This window comes from Linepithema humile, chromosome 7 (genome assembly GCF_040581485.1).
Source record: "Linepithema humile isolate Giens D197 chromosome 7, Lhum_UNIL_v1.0, whole genome shotgun sequence".
Taxonomy (NCBI): domain Eukaryota; kingdom Metazoa; phylum Arthropoda; class Insecta; order Hymenoptera; family Formicidae; genus Linepithema; species Linepithema humile.
The window spans coordinates 17,645,662-17,666,227 of record NC_090134.1 but is presented as its reverse complement, the minus strand read 5'-3'; the positions used below and the strand labels follow the sequence as shown (position 1 = coordinate 17,666,227).

At 44.5% G+C, this 20,566-nt stretch overlaps 1 protein-coding gene across 13 annotated transcripts in view; it reads right to left on the bottom strand.

Annotated features, from left to right (window-relative positions):
- Positions 1-20,566, bottom strand: part of Sema2a (Semaphorin 2a) — a 314,626-nt gene that overhangs the window by 154,122 nt on the left and 139,938 nt on the right. The gene's annotated exons all lie outside the window — the stretch shown is intronic.

Here is a 20,566-nt window from a genome sequence, read left to right as displayed (position 1 = left end):
CGTTTCTTTTGCTTCAAACCAAGCAATTATTCCGATCTAGCTTATATTACGGACGGTGCGAGCGTTTCGGCATTTTCGCGCTGCGCACTTGCTGGTATTGCAGCCGCGCTTAAAACCACCGACGGGCTCTTAACGCTGTCAAAGGTCTGTAACGTTCCCAGTTTTAAGCCACCCACGACGACGTGATAATCGAGTGTGCTACGCTTTTAGCTATAATGGGCAAGTACACGCGTCGCTAGGAGTGCGCCAAAGAGAACCATGCGGAAAGGGAGTAGCGCAGGGCGCAACACAAAAGGGGCGGCGAGCAAGGGAGGTAGAGCGCGTATCACGGCGAACAACTGCGTGGTAACTGAATTACTTGGTACATCGCGCTTACTGGTTCGATGATGCGATTTTACGACAATCCAGCGCGACGAACGACGGCGACGACGGCGACGACGGCGACGATGACGGCGGATGAATTTTCATCGCTGGTAAAAGCGACGCTTAATTGACGCTTCGAGGACCTATCTTATAATATTCAATATCTTATAATATTTAAGAGACGCCGCGCGATCATCCAATTTTGAAATAAATCAAAGTTTTATCGATCGCACATATAATATAATTTTACCTATTCTTGTAACTTATTTGTGATTATATTCATGATTATATCAGCTATTCTCAGACCAAATGTACGACATTTAAATGTATGCAAATATTCACATAATACCAATTTCTCTTTAAATTGTAAAATAATGGCGAACGTAAAAAGAGATCGACAAATACGTAGTCAGGTTCTGAATCATCGCGCAGCTTCGCACTTCAGTACGAAACATTTGGTTTCCCACTGACGGGCTGTTAATTTTCACTGTTGGAAATTTCGTTCGAGGCCATTTGTCTCGAAACATCTGCTGTACCTTTCGAGGGAAAAGTTGCTCACCCGATCAAACATTTATACGAAACAACCACGAGATGCGCATAACGTCGGATAGGATTTCTGTCCTGAAAATAAATTTACGATTTAAGCTATTAATCTTTCTGACTTGCACTATTCATCTCGATCATTACGCACGTATTGCTACTGGCACGTATTGCGCGTGTACATTTTCCGCTATTTTCCTTCCGATAACCTTTTATTTATCCGTCTATATATCTCTCGTTACGTGACAAATGAGAAAAAGCGGCGGCAAGTAGAGATAAACCGACACTACGTCTTTTTGCCGGGTAGTTTGAGCAGAGAAATTCAAGAGTATCGCGGAAAGAAAAATAATTACAGTTTCAATCTCCCAGTTCCACGGAGAATTACTACGCGGTTGGCGGAACGAATGACCAAGAATAGAAAGGCGCGGAAGTAAACCTAGAAGAAGTGGAATTCATTTTGCGACCATGTGGTAAACCTTAATTGTAAAGTCATCTTATTGCTAACGTAGATAAAACAGCAAGAGAATGTACAAGTAAATTATGATATAATCAACCATCAAATAAACTAAACCTGTCTGGCTTATTTTCGACACCAAAAAATTTCGAGAAAAAAAAGTAAAAATCTTCACTGGATTAATGGCAGAAAATGTTTTCGGAGAAATAAAAGGTACAATGGAGATATATTTTTCTGCAATATTCAAATGCAGAGCTTTCGCTATTCCTAGGATCAGGGCAATATTACGGTGATCGGTGAATTTACGAGATCGAATTTAACTGTTACACATATCGTATCTGCTTTGCCTGTTTGTCTCTTTTCGCGTCTCGCTTGTGACGCTTCTTCTTTCGCTCTTTTTTTTCACAAAGCTGATTGCGTTGGGAATATAATTTGATTGCTTCGGTGCACGGTCTCAATAGACACAGTAATCCTAGCTCGCGGCTTAATGAAAAAGTATTATCGGCTATTCTTCTTCTAGCGACTCTGGTGATCCCGCGGAGCCCGAAAATTGTACTTTCGCATTATACGACACGAAAAAAAAAAGCATTAAACGATGAGAAATAGCGCTCATTGAATGCAATACCCCGCTGTGAAGCCGCGTGTTTTTTAAGAGCCTGTACAATATAACGCGATCAAGCTTCTCCTATATAAGAAGCAACGAAGTATGAATTGGATTTTGAGAATGCGTGGCAACATTACTCCTCTTGCATTTATAATTATTCTGAATGAAGATTGATGGAAAATGGCTGATTAATCTTTCTACGTTATTTATCAACTTGTCAGAGGGTCGTTAAGTAAATGAATAATTCTGTTCGCGCTATTATTTCTCCATGCAATTTTCACGCTCAATATTAGTTACGTTGCTAATCTCGAAACATTTCCATAATAATCCTATTTAAGTCCTTGTCGCGCAAATGATTTATAAATTAATATATTTTACAAAACCTTGTAAAAATCTCAATCAAAAACTGTAAGACAAAGTGCAATCTAAGAAAACCTGATAGAATATATATTGTAAAAAATCAAGACTCTGCAAACGAGTCCTGGAACAATGAAATAATGCAATAAAGAATCTTTAGATAAAAAAGACGGAGGCTGATCATTGTGTAATGTATTAGCCAATGCACCATCAGCCTGTAAATTAACCCGATTAATTTGCACCGTATAAACCTCTCTTTGTTTCCATTCCTCGACTCGACAGCCCCAACTTTCATCAGTCTCCTCGCCTCGTTCTTTTCTTCTTCGAATTTCCGTCGACGTTCGCTGAGGCTTTCTTCGTCGGGAGCATCTTATTCTGTGTTTTTTTTTTCGAGGCTATGATGCCGCTTCGTTAGTGAAAAGATTCCTACCAAAGGATTCGATGTACTTTAAAAATATTAAGACGTACACTTGCCCCTTAAACGATACATTTGTCCTTTGTTACGTTCCGCTAAGCAGCTCTTAAAAGTCCCTTCTTGAAAATGAGCTTTTGGCGAATGCCTTTCATCGGACTAAGCCTCGTAAAACGAGAAAAATTCGTTATTATGCACTCGGCCATACTTATGTAAAATATAAACGCGTGCGTACAATACTCGCTTTCCGTATGAGCTTTATACATAAACGCGCAATAAAAACCGAGCATTTACATAAAAGTGAAGTCATAATTATTTAAATTTAACTCTCATATGTCATTTGAATTCGTGCAAATATTTTCTCTGAAATTATATGATATTATATGATAAAATTTGGATCACGACAACTTCCTGAATTGCCGTCATCGGCTTATTTATCGAAAAATATCTCATTTCTCAGAGAGAGAATGTATATAAAAAAACCGCAATATCACACAATATGATGAAACGAGAATACGGTTGGATTGTCGGTCTAATATCTTGTACGGCGAACAAGCAATGAAAAGGCCGTCGAAATAGCCATGAAAAATTACGGTCACTTCGTTTAATAGCGAAAGTAGCTCGCAGATTTCCCCGCAGGGCTGTGAGCAAGAAAATGGAATATCTGGCCTGACGAGCCAAGTCAATAAATCATTGTCCGCCATCAAGTATCGCTGCAATGGCGTCTTCGGCGTCATTACGACAGGAAGAATCTCGAATTCTTCGCAATCTTAAACAGCGCGATAACAGCCCGAGTGGCGAGAAAGAAGGGAAGGCGTTTACGTCTCGTTCGTCTCTCATAGCGTCTCTATTGCGGAAGTGAGTCGGAAAAGAGCGCGCAGTCAACAGGGTCGTAAACTTATCGGCGGTGACGCGCCGAACTACAAGAAGCAGTCGTCTTATATTCCTTCGTTCGCCGCGCCTCACTTTCTCATACCGTGAATATCATAAATCTTTTTATACGGCTGAGTTTATTTCGCCTTTATCGTTGTCTCGTATAATTCGTTAATGATGTAGTAAACGCGGCCTGCATAATAGGTGCTCGCCCGTAATAGGTACTCGGTTCTTGTTTGCCGTGTTTGACAGCGAAAAGACTATCGACACGATTGCGGCTGAGCCGATTGACTGATAAGAGTGGTATTTCGTTCTCGAATGGAAGAATCATTGTGAATCTCTACGACGCCGAGCGAGCTTCTTTTATCGACCTTGCGACATCGGTGCCGATAATCAGTTGGCATTTCCTCGACTTGCTTTTATCTTCTCGGCAGAAATTTACTCACTGTGGTATTCAACTACTTGCTTTTATCTTTTGATAATATCTTTTTACATCAAAAACGTTCCATCAATATATCATTACAGACTTCTTACAATTTCAAAATAAAAAGCGAAAGAAAGAAACAATTTTATTGGAAAAAAATTTTAATAAATATGACAATTTATTTTATATCAAGCATTAATCGCGCTTTGTTAATCATTATTTTATGCAGATAATCATTAATAAAGAGCGAAAAAAAAGAACTACATTTTTATACAAAATTTTCATAAATATAATGACCTTTTATTTTCCAAAAGCATTAGTCGCGTTTTAATAATCGTTATTTTGTAGAAATAGTCAAATAATATTGCATTTTTCGGGAAAGCAATTTAGATAGAATTCGTAATACGAGTGGAACGCTTCTCGTCGCTCCGACGAATACCCTGCCTACCTCATCTACCCTCACGTGCCCAAGGGCAGTCAGCTCGAGTATGATTCATCCCTCGATTTGTTATTTTCACATTAACCACCTTCCTCTCTTCGCCCTCCCCTGGGGATTCCTTTTTGACTCGTGCGAGTACGACGAATGTGGTCGATGGATGGAACACCATTATCCAACTGTTGGCGCGCTAACGTCTTGTTTATGTGGAGGAGTCAGCCATCGGCGCGCATCTATCAATTTGCTCCTAACAGAAACGTAATGTGGCATATTCTTGACTTTCGCTGCATCCAATACGTATCGCGCTCGGCGTCATACGGTTTGTGCGGGAATTTATCATTTCCAGTCTCTCCTCTCAAGCATCGTCGCGGTAATTGAATCTTTGCTTGATCTACGCCCATCACCAACTCGATATCACAAGCAATAAATTACGTATTCGCGCAGAAGTTTCTAAGTCGTGTAACGCGCTTAATCTGCCGGCGTTCCCTAATAGCAAATGATGCGCATTAATGGGTTTTCTTCTTCGTTAGCTACGTAAACGTAGTTAATCGTTATATTTCTACTGTACGGAAAAAGCAGCAATCACGCCGCTACACTATCGCTGCGTAATCGCTAACAGCATACCCGCCGGGACGGCATCCCGAGTAGCAGAATAAGAGAAATGAGATAACGTTCCGCATCCGTGAAATTCAAAGAGAGTGAAACGGCATGCGCTCGCTTTAATATGCGTAATCTTATTCGCGATAAGTATCCTTGCTCGCATAATTAGTCCAAAAGATAAGTATAATTGCAACTTCGTTTCCCTTTTACTCTTAAGAACTCGCTCAATATTGCATGCCCGGCGTAACATTTTCGTATTAACAATTAAACAGACATTTGGCACTTTCATTAAGCCCATGTCCGTATTATCAATTCAACATGACTTTTCAAATGGCCGTATATTGTCTCCGAAGTCTCCGAGATAGAAAAGAAACATATTCCGGAGAAACTTTTTCTTCTGTACAATTTATCATGCGTACGAGCGCTTTGTTGCGGATATCCCTTAAGGTTACGATGTCCCCACGGTGCATGTACCAACGTTTAATGCCCGACGTTGCTATAAAACCCGATGGTCGCACTTGTACATGGCGCACGTGCCGGCCGACGACGAGCGTGTTAAATTGTAATGGGCATAAAATTGCACGCCGAACTGCGCGAGCGCATGCGAAAACGGAAAAGAGAAAACGAGTCAGCATTTTCTTCCGGTGACACAAGGACACTGCAACGACTCGAGGACAAGAAACGTTTGCCCGGATATATAAATTTCCTTTTTCCACGTTTCGCTCGGCAGTAATTTAGAAAAAGGAAATCATCAAGATGTGTCGCATATGCTGTGAGCTACACATTTATTCATATGTAATATTAAAATAAACGCGTAAAAAATGTCATTATATCGCTCGTACGACCTTAATAAGACCAGATACGCGTCGCGTATCGCAACGACGCTTATAACAGTGCATGTATTGAGTTCAGAATCAACGAGTCTCGTGTCCTTATTGTCAGTCACGTGGCTATATGAGATTCCTCGAATCGCAATCTCGTCTTATTTCCGCAGCAGAGAGGTGCGGGATGCTGGCAGATGGAACATACATACATACGTAAGGCGGATCGTCAAGCTCGCATCGAATGCAGAGAGAGAGAGAGAGAGAGAGAGAGAGAGAGAGAGAGAGAGAGAGAGAGAGAGAAGCTCGCAAAGCATTACTCGGGCGTACGCAGCCAAATAAAAGTGCACATTTACTTTTGAAATACGAAATGTGTGTGTATGTGTCTGTGTGTATATATGTGTGCGCAGCGCGTAATTCAGAATAATTGAAATACACGCGTGTAGATCGAATTAGCTCGGGCACAACGGTTCGGATTCATCAATTACTTCAAAGCAATTCGATCGCTTTGCACGAGATATAGAAGGCTTCATCTCGCATTTATCAGTGTACCTTTGGGAAACGATCAGCCAGCAGCGGATGCTGTTGATCAAGTCCGCTGCCAGATCCGATCTCCCCCTATCTTGATACTTACGCTCGTAATTTCTCATTAACTCGCGAAATTTCTCGCGCGTCGTGTGCTTTACGATTACCGGTCGCGTAATCGTATCGCGATAAGCTGATATTACGAAATCGCTTGTATTATGGCGACGTGTTCACAGGTGCTCGCCCTCGCGTGACATCATGTATCCATTGCGAAATGTATCGATGCGATCGTATAAGCCATAATCGCCCCACGTCGATGACTGTATCACCGTATTATATAATCGAAACGGATGAAGGTAATTAGATCGCAATTTGATCCAGCCGTAATTACCGAACATCGGCCGCGGAGCAAAGATTCCAGGAGCGCAGCAATTTCCGGCGAGGATAAAGCGATTTATCGCACCCGCCTCTATATAACACCGAAATTCGTAGTAATATTCAGACACGGGGCGCGCACTGGTCGGGAAAGTTACGTAATTCTCTTCGCGCTTCTCGCAATCACAGGCGAGATAGTAATCGTGTCGTTACACGCGGTAAGGCCATCCGTTTCACAGCAGCCGACGAAGACCCGAGAAAAAGTCTTCAAGCGATAGCGCGGCTAATCAGAATCCGGAGACGCGGTAAGTGGAAAGAGCGCCGGCCGCTTAGACACGCTTCTGAAGTCCCAGCGGAGCGTAAAGTAATCCGGCGCCGTACGCGGGTTCCCAAGGTATCACCTCGAATCGCTCCTACGACGCTGTGGGCCGGAGATTATTAATTGTAATTAAATTCAGAGAGCCGGATGAGAGAGAGCTGGTGCGGTTTAAGCGGCTAATTCGCAGCCCATCGCGCCGCTGTACTCTTACAGATCCTCATACTTTACGCGGCTGAAAAAAAATTATCCTACGCCTCACGACGCTCCGTGTAAATCCGTGTAACGGATTTAGCGAGCCGCAAGGCGAGTGCTTTGAACAAAACGGTTTTTAACAAAACGGAATTTAATGAGAAACAGTTTAACAATTATTTCGTCGAAGGTTGTGCTGTGTATGCTTTTCTACCGGCTGTACCTTCCAGCTGAGAAGAAAGCTGTTCTCGTGCGTTAAGAAACGTTTTTTTCACGTGCAACATTGTGCGAGTTCTTTCGTCGTTTCACCTACCGAACTGAGCTATCGTCAGCTTTCGTTAGCGACAAAAATTTCAACCGCAATTACAGCTTTGACGCTCAAAGTCGCTCGCGCTTTCTCGCGATGCGCAATTTTTTTCTCCGATCCTGTCTACTACAGCCGCCGCAATTTCATTGTAACCACGATACATCGGCGACGTAGGCCCATCCGAAACAAGCGGCAATCACGAAAGCGGTTAATAATTCGACGCCGCAAAACCATGCGCGAGAGGGCACGATAGGCGAAACATCGGGGTGCTGCGGTTGCGACGTAAAACCGCGAGCCCGATAAAATCCGACACCGCAGCAGCGGTCGAAATATCGCCCGATTTTCCTGACGCGGAAGTAAGTTCCGGCGAATTCATCGCGCGCGTACACCAACCGTATAATAGACACGAGAGTATATATTTCTTTATTATATGATTATTCAAATGTATAATCTCATATGAATCACTCGGCCGACGTGTCATGTTTTACTCATCCGTTAGATATAAAATTCTTTAAATAAAATTGATATGATGAAATCTCGCATAAAGAAAATCCTTTCACATATCATACATCCAATTCTTTTCACATTTAAAAAATACACGAATAACAAAAGAAGCCGCTTCTCTCGAAATCCTCATATCACAATGTGCCACGTCGCGAAAGTTTAATATCTTTGGTATGCGGGTCATTCGCTCGAAGAGAGTTCGACGAGTCCCGACGGTCGCGGAACAATCTCGAATTTTCATAAAGCATCCGCGTATGTCTGGTGCATTACTCACGATAATCCCAAGCCGCGGTTACCGGGCCATAGAGTATGAAACCGCAGACCGAAGTCGGGATGAGAATACGTGGTGCGGGCAAACTTATCGTTCAAGTTTTAATTCGAGCTTTTATTTATACGTGTCGTGCATTATCGCGCGCCAACTCGTAAGCCAATGCCGAAACGCCGCCGCATTTTCCCGACAGCCGCAAACCGCTTCGTTGAATTTCTATTCAATGTTGCATTTTAGTCCGATTTTACCTATATGATGAATTATGCATGCCTCAATAATATTCGCGCGATGAATGGAGTCATTTGTGAGGACGCTTCTGAAAAATTATTTACTTTCCGGTGCATTATGAATTTTGGTCTCTTGAATTTTACAATAGCTGAAAATTATTGCATTTTTCTTACTCGTGTGTGACGCAATGAAAATGTAAATTAAACAAACATTTTTCTGAGAAAAGATTAACTGTGACGAAGCGCAAGTCGCGAAAAAGATTTAAAAGAACGAAATAAGATGACGCAGCCAAGAGCGTCGAGCACGAAAATCAGGTTTAAGATTCGCTTAGGCCCGCTGTTCAAAATCATTGAACATAATTAACCGAGGACGTGACAGGAGTGACGCTCGCGCTCAACTCCGGCGACGTCTCGCGCTCCCTGTCTCACTTTCTTTCATCCTTACTCTCTCTTTCTCTCTCTCTCTCTCTCTTTCTCTTTCCCTCGCGCTCTATCACAGCTACTATTCGACTCTCACCGCTTCTCTGCGGGGTGGCAGAAAGGTTAATGCAGTTACTCGACCTCCCCTCCCTCGACCCTACGCCCTGTGCTTTCGCACGGGGTTGGCAAAGAGCGTTAGAGCTCTTCCCGTCGAGACAGGCGCTGGAGACGAGCGTTTTAGTAAAATGGCCTGAAAATGCAATTATCGACTATAGGTGTGTAGTAATGAATTGCCCGCGTTATCTACATAGACACTTGTGATCAGCACGCTAAACTAACGACACAGATTCGTCACTTACGTCGTTCGGATTTTAAATAAAAATATTCGCCTTAGTTCGAAACTCGGACAATCGAAAGATGATGAGATGTGGTTGATATCCGCAATAGATGAGCTAACGCGACTTACCGAGCGAGATTACGAGAGCCCCGGGCCGAAGCCTCGGGCGAACGCCAAGGACGCCATCGTTCAAGGGAATTAATTTATGGATTAATAAGGGACCCCCGCGGGACCTAATGTATTTATGTCGGTAATTCGCGTACCACCTGGTCCTGCTGGGTGTAAGGCTCGCAAACTCTCCGCTCGTTACACATGTAGCCTCGTAAAGCTGCATTTACTCTAAGCTAACGAATAATTCAAACCCGCTTTAGTAACAGGAGTGCGTTTAAACTTAATAATTCGTAATATATATTTAAGTATCGATAATGCGGGTAAACCCTAACACAATTTGCAATGAATCGCGTGTTGCATAGACGGAACTTTGGACGGAACGAAAAGTTCGTCTAATTAATCGTACACGCTGCGAACGTAGCAGATAAAGTGCTTACGACGAGTTATCTGAGAGTTTTGATTGTATCCGAGCTAACCGGTACGGTGGCAATGTTTGGCGGACAATAGACGACGGAAGTGACGGTAAGTAACACTGGAACGACGTTAACGGAATCAGGTCAACGGTGCTCGAGATCGTCCGATTCTCAATAGCAATAGCAACCGCGCGAACAGAGTTGATGGGGGCGGCGGGAGAGAAGGGGATAGGTAATGCTGGGTGGAAGGCGGCGGAGGTAGAGCACTCGAAGGTAGATTCGCATAGTGCTTACCGGTTTAGTTCACAGCTCGTGGTTTCCGTCAGAGAGGATCTCGGGTGTCGGCAGAGTGGGTCCGCTGAAAGCGCATCCGCTCCCGTTGGCTGCCGCCGAGCGTGTAAATAGGGCGCCTTGTTTATAGTTCGACATTGAATAATCATTCATCAAGCGGGGCCTTAACGAACCGAACGGACAAAGGAGCGGATCGAAACGAGAAGCCGACCTCGTTTTCGTGAACTCTCTCGGCACTCGGCTCGGGTTCCTCATATGCAAATGATGCCTCGGCATAAGAAATGAGACGTGGCGGAGAAGGAAAACGGCAGTGGGACATTAAGTACTGCGTGTGACAACAACTTGCTACTTTCGTAATTCACACGAATAGAAAAAATATGCATTTCTCTGCCGTTAATCGGCGGTCAACAATAATTAATAAACTCGTAAAGAAAAAAATAATTATATAAATTATTGATAAAAACTCTCTATAAATTTTTTATTAGTGTAATAGTTTTCTTAATTAATAATAATAATATAATTATATATTTCCCGCATTGCCGCATAATTTCTTGGCGCTTCTCTACGACATACAGAAGCACAAGCGAGAATTGCACTGTGCTTAGAAACCTCGAAATCTGCTCCACGGAGCACGTCAGATAAAGCAGAAAGTTAGACGTTAATTGGGTAAATTTCAGGACATAGGCTTACATCATCCCTCATAATCGGGCTTTAATCTCGCATTTAATCATTCGAACCGTGTCGTCACTGCGAGCTTCGTCAAGCTATTTCACGCGTGTCGCGAAACTAGAAGGAAGAAGCGTGATGATTGAGGCCTCATCAGCGTCGCTACAACATGCGGGCGTTGTCCTTCTCGCCTTTAGCCAATCTCCCGTTCAATCTACGTCCAAATTTTGGGGAGACACGTTCCTGAAAGCTGCGTATGACCGAAGAGCCATATTATCTCTCGTTTACCCTTATTACCGACAACACCCCGGCTACCATAGGTCCTTGAAGCATTTCATCGCTACTCCGACTCGTAATCTGTCCAAAAGGATCGACACGGCGGGAGATGCCGCTCTTAATTAAACGTGTCCGAGAATTTTGTCGTATAACGGCTCAATGCGACGGGGATTCCGGCGCCATTTCGTCGTCTTAGTTTTCCCGGCACAATCAACTTTCCGGCGACTTACTTACGACGTCACAAATTACTGCGCAGAACTTGCAATGGTCTCTTTGTACGAAGGCGAAGATTTATTTTCAGATATGACTCATGCGTATAAGTCGTTACTCCAGATAAGAGAGTCGTAACTTCAGATCTGGAGAGCGACCGTATCGAGAGATTTTATTCACAAGCAGATGGCAATGAATCATCCGCATGATTAAGCATGCGAACAGTTTATGCTGTTATTAACGCTATTATTTGTGATAATCTCGATCCTTCTTCATTTCGCGAAATAAGATCTATTCATTACGCTCAATTCGCGCAGGAGATTACGAATGTAGTTACAAATGTCGAGCGCAGAATTTCCATACTAAATCTGCGCAGTGCGCGTATGATAACAAATCACCCGAGGATCACGAGGCTTTTGATTTACAAGATTATCTGCAAAGAGATCCGTTAATCTAGATTTGCATCGATGGCAGTTTGGATATCACGAGTCAAAGCGCAGTTTCATGATCGATATTCCGTCTGCATCCGTGCGGCTATTCGCCCTACTCGTAGAATGCTTTACATCCGACCGCGCTTAGCTACAATCAATCGAACTGTTGAAACTCTATTCTGTTTCACCAAAGAGTACATGTACAAAGAAAGTGGGGAAACTTTAGGGAACAATCGGCACGCGAGTGGAGCGGAACGATCTAAATGCAAATTCAAACGCTCGCTGGAACTATTTGACTTCTATCGGGGTGAGATATTTCTGTGCAGCCAAAATCGACAGTGCGATCCTAATGATACATTACGTGTATCGTGATGTACATGCGTTCGAGTACCGCTTTAATGTCGTATCGAGCTGCGTGACTAAGTTAATAAATGAGCTGAGATTAAAACCGGTGATATATTCGCCGAAAATCAACGGCCGTCATGATCCGCCCCGGTATTACCGGTGCGCGCTGTACGCGCTGCTGGGAAATGTAATAAAAGTGTAATACGTGGAAATGCGTGCGACGGATACCAGCGATACGCGAGGATGGCGCGGAAATCGCGCTTCTCGCTACAACAAACCGGTTACAATTCCGCACAAATGCTATCTGCGCCACCGCAAATGTTTTTCATCGCGCCACTAAAACGGCACGCGTAGCGCAATAACGGGCGCTTCAGCAGATTAATAACCTCATATCGCCAAGTATTTGCAACAATATCACTGATTATATCACAACGTTATACCTAATTGATATCGTGGAAGCTGACGAAGATCGTTTGAAAATAATTCGCGAGATTATTTATGAATAGAATTAATCCGCAAATGAAAAGGAAAAAAAGCCCCGCCAAAAAATCGATCTTCTCGCACGGCAAAATCAACTGCGGACAAAAGACCGAACGCGATACCGCAGACATGGTGACCGGTGGACTTCTCTGCAAGTTGCGGCCAGGAACGCTCCGGACAGCCGTGGAGAGGTGCTTGATTCATGGGCCGCGGAGGCCTCCATCTCCACGCACCAGCCTCTCTTCCACGCGCACATAAATACGCTCTCCTCTTTGTCGCTCTCTCTCTCTCTCTCTCTCTCCCTCTTTCTCTCCCCTCGCGCGGCTACCCGGCCTACGTGGCAGAGGCGTGCAGACCGTTCTCCGGGTCTGGAGGCCGTATCTGTAGATGGTTCGATACGAGCCAGAGGATGGTAGGAGGGTCCAGCTGTACATTCTGCTGCGGTCAAGCCGGTCGTCCACTCATTTGCGCCCCCTTGTTCTCCCCCCGCCCTCACCCTGCCCCTCCCTCTATCCGCCTCACCCACCGCACGGTCAAACACGAGGTGCGAGAAGCTGTAGGCAGCGCTTCCGCTTCTCCTTTTTCCACCGGCTGGCGCGGTCGGTACATCTACGGTCGGTGGCCGACTCGCCGATGATGTCGGCGACGGCCCAGCACCGCTGCTGGTGCTGAAGTGACATAACAAAGTGCCGTAATAAAATGGGTATTCTATAGGACCTACGGCGACGCGCACTAAGCTCCGCAATCATTCTGTAAACAGTATGATTATTTATTGATTCTACGTAATCCTGATATTATCGACGATACAATTACGATCGTGTTGTTTTGTCGAGATTCGAAAATACGACGTTGTTGCAGTGCGATTTTTGTAAACTGTCGCATTAACACGTTCTAGTTCTCCTAATACTTGTTAAAGATCCGCAAGATCAACGTTAATGTTCATATGATTACAAATCGTACTGTGCGCTATAAAATTAGCAACGTTCTCGATTCGTCCTCGCAATCTACGTAGATTTGCATCAAGTGACAATATTTGCCTTTTTGATTAAAGAGAAAAGAATGCGCAATCTCGCGGGATATATTGCGTAATAACGGTTGCGGAACGCTTACCGCCGCACTCGCGCTTACTCGATTCCCTCGTTCGCCGTAAAGTTAGCGAAGGACTCGCCGTTGCGAAACTCCGGATTCCTTCGAGATCTTTACCCATCTCTTTCGTCTTTTGTCTTAAGCGGAAGTCCGCGAGCGAGACGTTTGTCCTTTTGGCAAATTCTCCGCTGTGATGGGAGAACATTTCACTGCCGGGAATTGTTGCGAAGAAAACGAGCACTCCGATGCACTTTCGTCGAATACAAAAGCGCGCTCGTTACCCAGTTCTAAGATCGCAAAAGTGGGGGGGGTTAATAGGATTTCGCAACTCGCTAGATGCTGTGCTTCACTATTACCAAAATTGATCGCGATCGCGTCGTCAGTTTGAATCGCGCAGAAGCTTATCCCCCGTTACGTCGGTTGTTAATGCACAAATGCATCCAATTTCAACCCGCGCGGAGAATTTACTCCTGCCATTTCGTTTCCCAACATTTACAAAGCACTAACAAACCGTTTTAGTTTGCGAAAGCAAAACGCGAAAAAGTAATAATAATTTCGAAGAATACTATTTCCAATATTGTATTGTTTACGTGACGCTGTGAGATGTGAGAAACAATTCGCTTATGCAACAAAGTTCGACGCAGTGCATATTAATTGGCGCGACATCCATGCATTACATCACGACCACCGCGACTCGATGTTAATACTGCAAGTTCTCCTCGCATCGAATAACATGCTCCAATTATTACACACGAACGACGACACAGTCGGGATAAAAATAAAATCGCGAAAATACCGACAAAACGTTGCATACGATGTAATTCCAATTTTGAAGTACCGTGAAATATTTGCAGCACAAAAACAATAGTTAAAAATTTCGCTTAACCATACTATCGTCACTTGTAATCAATCACCAAATGCAATTTTCTATTATTTTATAAAAAAAAATTGATTTCAACTAACAAATTCCACCGAAAAGAAACGCGACAAACAATTTAAATATGTTGCTTCAATATTTGCTTAATATATCACGTAAATTAAGAGTTACATGCCTGAAGCGCCGTCTGAAAAGCAAGTGCACTTTAAATATAAGTCAAAAGACGATATATTACGAGCGGCAACTTGTAATGTTTACATTACCCACATCCCGAGTGTACAAAAGTAACCTGATATTGAATTCCGCGACGATGACTTACGCGGGAGTTGCCTTTCAGTATACTGCGGTAATCGAGTTACGAGACATGCCGGAATAAAGTGCCTCGCGAAGTTAGTAATACTAGTTATAGAGAGAATTGTCTCGAGGGGAGTATGTTACCGCGAGGTATGATGGTGTAATGGGTGGCACGTGGGAAACGTCAGCGTACTGTGGTATTAACATAAGTGCCGTAACGCCTAACATGCAGCAAAGAGAAATTCCGATGATCCTGCATCACCGTGGCGCCAAATGTAATAAACGGTTTACGGAAGAGAGAGAGAGAGAGAGAGAGAGAGAGAGAGAGAGAGAGAGAGACTGCTTATGTGTAACAGGCACTCCGTATGTAGAGTGACTGCAGCGTAGATTTAATCGCCCGTTGCATACATTAAGAATGACCTGACGTGCAACTGTTTTAACTTGAATATACGTCTCTCCGTTAAATTTCATGTCGAGCATGAAAACGGCATTATATCTTGATACATGTTATTCCGGTAAATCCTCGGTCATTATTGAATATATTTATCTCCTTTCCAATTCTCTGCTGGAGCGCGCGGAATAATAAATCAACTATTTTCCTGGTCCTTCGTACCGCCACTCATTCTCAATATTGCATAAAGGTGAGTTCGTGCCATTCAACGTGACAGTAAGAGATTTATTCGCGGATTTATTCGGCGCGCGGCATTAAGTAGGTTATTGTGTGCGAAATAATATTGTTATTAACCGCCGTCGCTGTCGTTTCTCACTTTCTCCCTGTGCACGTGAAATTTTCTACAATGAAGAAAGTTTTCTAAAAACTTCAGCAGCATCGGAATGTCATTTCGACGATTCAATAATGAAGATGCAATTCTATCGTGCGGTACGTAAATAAGAACATCAAAGAGTAAACTGAAATATATGTACACAATCGAGTGATTGCTGTACGGAAGAAAGGTGGATGTCGAGTGCATCGCGCGGAAATGTCAGGCGAGAAAAATTCGGGCAAACTCATCGAATCAGGGGGAGCAGCGGGTGGCGGCGAGCGGTGCGACGTACACGTCCGTACTTCGTCGTTTTCTCGTTTAACGGTACAACGTTCCCTCGGGAGCGAGATAACTCGGGCGTGTTTGCCTTCGTCCGTACTTGACTCGACGACGTCCTGTTCAGGCCGTTGGAAAACTGGGGCAATAACGGATGATTGGCAACTTTTAAAATAGCAGCCCGCGGAAACGCCGCCGGCTCGACTGTGGGAGCCTCGCGACGCGCGTGCATCGGAGGACCGATGAAAAGTCAAGCGACACATCACAGAGTGTGTCACCGGGGATGAAAGCGCGCGCTTCCGGAAGTTCAGGAAAGTCAATATGTCGTCGTTGGTGTAACGGCCCGGAGTTTTCCTTCGCGGGTGGCGAGGGGATATTTCCGATCCACGCGGAATTATTTCGGAGAAGTTGGTCGCGATGAAAGAGAAGCTGCAACTTACGATATTCTCCGGCGAAATCGATATCCGTTTACACTTGGCTGCTCGCATTTTTAATAAAACTTTGGAAGATCGGACACGCGAACGTTCCACGTAAGAGAGTAGTAAAAACATCTCGTGACAGAACTTCGATATCTTTTTTTACCCCTTGCATTATAAAATTGATTTACGTGCTACTTTTTCGTATCGCTATGCCTGTCACAATGTTTGTCAAACAAAAATTTAGTTATTTCAGAATAAGTTCATCGATATTCGCTATTCTTGTATCTCCGCGAGACGGAATTGAAAATGAAACAAAATGGAAACCAATATCTTCCACAAATAAGCAAAGCACGCAGACGGCGCCGTTAATCTCCGTTTTGATTTCTGCTCCTCCGTCGAGGCAAGGCGCGGGCCGCCTGCGTAGATGTGCGAGAATGCCGAAATTCACTTGGAGGCCATAATACCTGGTATTTCGGAATTAGCACGGCTGTCGGCGCCGCCACTGCCGCACAATGGAATACATTAAACGGGCCGCACATTCCGAAAGCTAATAAAGTCTGTTACCGCTTATTACACCTCCGCGGATATGCAAGTGGATCAATAAACGCACTACGTGCTACGCCGAAAACATTTACACTCGCGCTCGCGTCTAGTTTACTCTTAATTTATAAATTATTCCGGCGAAACGCCACGTAAAATATCTCTTCGAGTCTGGAAAACAATAACGTCGAGGGAAGTCACTCTCGAGAAGCGGCTTGAAGAGAACTCCTTATCGCGCCGGAATAGTTCAAGTCGCGAAACTTAGTAGGTCATAATGAACGACGTTCCTTCGTACCGCGCGCACTGCATCGCGCTTTATTAGATGCAGGTGCGGCGATACGATACATTCGTACAACTTTATCGAGACGGCAGCAGACTACGATTTACCGTAACCACTTGGCCGATAATCAGGCGCGCCCCTAATGCGATATTGAGGAACCTTTCCTCGCATCGTCGCACCGCCTTACCACATCGAGGGAGTCTCCGATAAAGCTTTTTTTCTCCCCTTTCCATTCCTTTACGCTCTCTCCGTTCAGCGCACATGTACGCGTGTCTCGAGTGTAAGGAGAAAAAGATAGATAGGTGCAGATAAGGAGGACGAGAGCGACGTCGTCGGTGCAGGAAACAGCGACGGAGGGGTCGCCAGGACGAAGGCGGAAGGGAGAAGGAGTTCTTGGGTTCGTGTGAGAGCAAATCTTTGTCGTAGGAAATCGACCGTCACGCTCGACTGGAAGCTTTTGAGAGCCGAGCACGTCCCGGTGTCGATTCCCGGCCGATCGTGTCAAACAATAAACGCCGAGTTTATTTCGCGATTCAAGAATACGAAACTCTCGCGGATTTTCCGCGACAAAATCGACATGAGTTACTACGATTTTATTACGCCTATGTTTGCCTTTCAATTTACGAAAATTGCTTTCGCTTAATTGCTCAACACTTGTTAAAAGAAGAAAGAGAAGGCGGATTAAGTTAATCATGGTTGGCCGACATTGGTAAAATTACTCTCCGAGTGGTCGAACGTGCGTCGCGACGCGAATACGCGCTTACGTACGTCGCGCGGCATCCGGCGTCCGGGAATTAACGCAGCGAGTGCTTTTACAAATCCCGACAAAGAGAGGGCCGTGGTAACAATAAGCCGCGGGGTAAGTGCTTACAAACACCGAAGGGAGTCGGGCGAGAGAGCACCCGCCACCTCTCGCCCCCTCCCCCCCTTGTCCTCCCTTGTCTCACTATACCCGCCTGTCTGTCTCCCCGTCTAACTCTAAACGGGCGAAATTTCCTTGTCAGCATTTAACAGTGCATTCGCGCAGACCGCACGCGCCCTCCCAACGCTCCGCCGAGCCTTTCACGCGTGACACGAATGTGGTCTATCCACATCTATGCGTGCAGTACGAAACTCTGAGCGCGTTGATCGTAGACAGAAAAGTATCGTCGCGTAAATATCAAATATACAGAAATGTAATTGTACAAACGAATAATTTATGTGCAATTTGATTTAAAAGTCTAATATTTTTTATGAAATAAAAGAAAATTTAATATTGTAAAAAAAATATAAAGACAAGGCACAGAGTAAAAAAGGTACGCACTATAACATAGCATTTACGGCGCCAATGACTTACACGTAAATATCAAATGTCACCTTGCACTTCCCCGGTTTTGACCTTAGCTGACAGAGGCATCAAGCCGACATATGTTAAGTTGTAAGTATGGCATTTTTTTATTCCCACGAATATCTGCCGTATGGACGCTGTTTGCATCGTCGTTAAACTTTAATGTATCCGCTCGCGCGCGTGCGAGAAAATCGTTTCTCATTCGCTATCATTTCCATGCCGGAACGAGAACAGGCAATGTCATTCTCTGACCCGCGCGGTAATGGTAATGTATCAGTATCATATCACGTGAGGGTAGCATAATAACTCGCTTACAGAGCCCGCTTGCAGTGGTACGTCGATATCCAATAGGTGAGACGTGTATCCCTCCCTGAGGGAGCGTCGCGGTCGTGAAACAATACGGCGGTCTGAAACAAAAGGAGCGGCGTGTTGGCCCGCAAATACGGTCCCGGCAGATAAGTAGTATCCAACGCGAGAGCGTTTAGGAAAGGCAGCAAACCCCGACCCCGGCGGAGGTCGCCGAAAGGAAATTTATGCTTCGCCACGCCGGTATAAGCGAGATTTACATGAGGGCGCAATCCCCTTCCATCCTCGTCCCATCGACCGAGAGAGGCTGCTTTCCGGTATATAACCTGCGCCGTGTTCCTTCTTGTCTCGTCTCCTTCGTCTTTTATCGTCCTCCCTCACGCCCCTCGCGCCCTTCGCGCCCCTCACGCCGTCAACGCGCGGCTGAGTTATACAGTGATTTGTACTTTTGATTACGGAACTTCGAGGGACGCGGCACAATGGTCCGCCGAGTCGACGAGAGTGCAATGAACGTCGGGAACTCCGGATATCGCGGAAAATAAAGGGACGGCATCCCTCCGCGCGCGGAAAACACGCGAGTGTCGCGCGTCAAGAGCTTCGATCTTTTCTCGCCTTCGTTTGTACAACGGCGACTTTATTTCTCCCCCGCCAAGCTCCCGGCGCGACAGGAGTCGCTTTTCCTTTCGCTATCGCCGCGCGATTTACCGTCGCGTTTCTTTTTGACGCCAGCCAGTTGTTATTGTCGTCATCGATGTCGCGCCACGTCGCGTTTCTAATGGAAAGGAAATATCGTGTATGTTACACGTACGCGGCACGAAACGTATTTATCGCTTGCCTTCGAGTACGTATAAAGAGGTCGACAAGAGGTTTTTGCCCACCTCTCCGCGATTCGCCGTCGGGGAGCAATTCAACGCAAAATTAATTTAGCGCAAGTTAACAAGGCAAAAAGGTGTGCCTGTTGGCGCAGTCCGAGCAATATGAGCAACTTGGAAAAGACGAGATAGGAATATGCACTCCGTGCATACGAGCTTTTGCCGGATAGCCGCCATCCGCATTATGAATCCTCGTATACATTAAAGAGTAACCCAATTTCTCAAAATTATCGCTGTGCGCTATTCTCGGGTCAGACGGTTGGTTGACATCCAAATGCAGAGGGTCAAAGTACGCACTTAGTCGCATCGTGCTTTACGAAACAGAGCTGCTCTTGGAAAAGAAATATCTCGCAAGAATTTCAGAAAAATGAGTTGGAGATTAAAAATCCTCAGAAATGTGTTTACGTAGTATTTGCTATCTGCAATATCAGTTCCTATTTTCATCAATCACGTCAATTAATGCGGAATATTTATTAATGATTATCGCTTATCGATATTTGAGATACACTATTATAAATTATAATTAATTAATCGTTCGGATTAGTATAATATTAAATTATTCAGATTAATGTTTCAGATTAGCGTAATATATTAATAATAGACGAAAATTTCTTTCGAATACGTAATGCGAGCTTTGACCTGTATTGACTGGAATGTTGTGACAGCACGAATAAAGCAGACTGACTTGAGTATCATTAATTTCTATGGAGGCGTGTCCGTCTTAATTAGTGATTCTCAGAGCAGAAATAGCGAAACAAAGAGCAGTAAATGCGATCAGAGCGATTAGCTCTTCTCGCATCTCCGCTGTACGATTCTCGTTGCAGAAGTTATTTTCTCGTCCTTTAATCACGTTCACTGAACGTCAACTCGGCAATTGTGACTCTTTTCTTCATTAGAAGTGGAGAAAATATACGTATCACGTTTTTAACATGCCATCCTTTTTTCAC